Below are 2,721 nucleotides of genomic sequence, written 5' to 3'. Positions count from 1 at the left end.
TCGCGATTTCCTTCCCCTGTTCTCCACTCGACTCCTCTGTTCTTCTTCGAACTCGGCGGACGACGGCGACTGGCGAAGGAGAAGCTGGATCGGAGGTCGCGGACGAGTGGGGATCGATCCAAGCCTCGCGTGGACGGCTGTTGGTGACCGGCGAGCCACGGTTTGCAGCTGGTGGAAACGCGAGGCGGAGAAGAGAGATCGGTGGAGGTAGAGGAAGAAGAGGTAAGGATTCATTCAATCTTCGATGCCTAGGGTTTTCTACAGCTTAGATCTGTGATTTCTGCCGGTTTCCATAGATCTCTTGAGCAGATCTTGATTCGGTGAGGATTCTTGATTCGGCCGGCGACGTTGATTGGCTTGATCGGACGGATCTAGGCTAGGGTTTCACTCAGATCCGAGGTAAGTGTTTTGTCTAGGTGGTTAGCTTGTTCCGTTAACAGATTTGATGTTTGATTGGAATGAATTAGATTTGTGTGATTCTGGATTGATTTTCCTTCTGCTTGGCTTTTAGTTAGGGTCTTCGGCGCCGACCACAAGGAAGCTAGGGCAAGCCTTCCTTTGGGTTGAGATCTGGATTTGTTAGGGCAAGATTCTAAGATTAGATCTTGATCTGTTAAGGTGTCTTGATGCAGATTTCTTTGGATTTCATTGTTTGATTGTGAGTTTATGGATTTCTTGGATTGTTAGGGATTTCTTGTTGGAATCATAAGTGACGGGTAGATCAAATGTACTGAGCTAGGGCTTTGGTTTGGTAAGTTCTTTTGTTAATGTTTGATCTAATTAGTAATCTGATATAGATTAGTGTTGGATTAGGTTAGGATTGCTTGATCAGTTTTGGTTTAGTAAGTTTATGATTGGGTTGATTAATCTAATGAGGTTAATACAACTAGTTAATTTAATTAATTAATTGTGTTAATATCACTAATTAATTAATTGGATTAACTCTTGTTAATAGAAATGGTTGGGTTGAATTGGGTTTGACCCAAGTTAGCTTAATTGAATAGATTAAACTAACTTAGATTCCATTTGATCTTGCTAGATACATCATGATATTTAGGATATTATCATTGTATTTACAGGACCCTGAGTGATATAGGAGTTTGGTATTATACGAGGATATATTTCTGGGGGTTCTAGGATTTTACCTGCATTTTATCAGGTGGGTGATTTACTGTATTTGGTCAATACAGTTCATGTTTTTCCCAGTGCATGATTCTTTTATAGTCTTTGTAGCTTGATACATTGATGCTATTCTTTCCTGTGATTTGTATACCTTTTCACCACTCATGTTATATCATGCTTGTCCTTATGCCATTGATCTTGGATTATCATTCCTGATTACTGCTTCTATTCTTGATATGGCATGTATGATCATTATTGATATGATCCTTTCGTATGATACTTGCGAGCATGATGACTTGTACCTACTTTTATTGATTAGTATAGTAGGTGATGATTACTATGATTTGAGCATCTCATCATGATGCATGATAACGATTGTAAATCCCATTGCAGTGGGTATATCGTGATGGTAGATGACTTAGTTGTATATCTACATAGGTGGTTATTATACCCTATTTCCATCATGATGATGGCGACTGTATGGCAGTGTACGCAGTCGACGGCTGTATGGCAGTGTACGCAGCCGAGTCGATGATTTGACCTCGATACCGTTAGGGGTATACTCGGAGAGTACATGATTGGTACGTCGCAGACGAGTATTAGAGGTCAGATATCGGCCATAGGATATGTAGCTTATCATAGCTACGGGATCACCGGACGCGGAGCACTGATCCCTGATTTGGATCACCGGACTACTTGACTGTAGGGCGCGGAGTACTGATCCCCCGATGCCGGCCATCCCAGCCTCAGATGCTTGCACGAGTGCTGTAGTGAGTGGGGCAGTTGCATCATGCATATGCACATCATATGCATGATATATATGTACTGGACCGTACTGATACTGCATTTTGATTGCCTACCTGTTTGATCCTTGACTGTTGCACTATGCTTGACATGTCATTCATATGATGCATTACATGAGATCCATGTTAGTTGTTATCTATCTGCAGAGATATTACTGATACCTTGTTGACCTTTGGTATGTACCTATCCTTTTGTTATTTCTTTTATTCATGCACTGTCTTTCTATATTACCCACTGAGTATTTGTACTCACATCTTTTGGACCCTGGGATTTTTCTGTCTTCCCAGATATCAGGTAGGAGTTTACAGCTGATGCCGAGGAGATTCTGCCAGACGCGACATCTCACAGCTATTGGTGATTTTTGTGTTGTGGACTTGTGTTGGTTTATTCATTGATGTAGTAGTTTCGTATTATCGTGATTTGCTTACAGTTCGGATTTATGTGTCGTATTGAGACTATGGACTTTATTACACTGCTTGCATCTTATATGTAGTTTCGGATTTTATTCTCCGTTCGAAATTTTAGTATACTGTGTTTTCTGCTGCGTATTATCTCTTTTGCGAATAATTAACGAGTTTTATTCGTTAATATTTTTACGGATGCATTGTATATATAGTAGGATGTGTTGAGTGGCCGTGTGGGTCACATTTAGATTTATTTCACTTGTATAAATCCATAGCCTGTTATGGATTGGCCGTGTGGGCCTTATATATGTGTATGTATCCAGGGAATTGTCATAGATACAGGGGAGATGCTGCCGAAATTTTTCGGACGGTCCTCTCCCGGGTCGTGACA

The 2,721-nt window shown here is 40.9% G+C and overlaps 1 long non-coding RNA gene across 1 annotated transcript; it reads left to right on the top strand.

Annotated features, from left to right (window-relative positions):
• Window positions 1-1,097: 1,097 nt before the first annotated feature.
• LOC141818168 (uncharacterized) lies at window positions 1,098-2,412 on the top strand. The gene is made up of 2 exons (XR_012600920.1): window positions 1,098-1,159; window positions 2,214-2,412. It is a non-coding gene; the product is annotated as an uncharacterized LOC141818168 (long non-coding RNA).
• The last annotated feature ends 309 nt before the right edge of the window (window positions 2,413-2,721 follow it).

This window comes from Curcuma longa, unplaced genomic scaffold, assembly GCF_044706935.1.
Source record: "Curcuma longa cultivar G26 ecotype Majalengka, Jawa Barat unplaced genomic scaffold, ITB_CL_G26_1.1 contig_23586, whole genome shotgun sequence".
In the NCBI taxonomy this organism is placed as follows: Eukaryota; Viridiplantae; Streptophyta; class Magnoliopsida; order Zingiberales; family Zingiberaceae; genus Curcuma; species Curcuma longa.
Note: the sequence above shows the minus strand (reverse complement) of the source record. Positions and strands in the feature narration are given on the sequence as shown.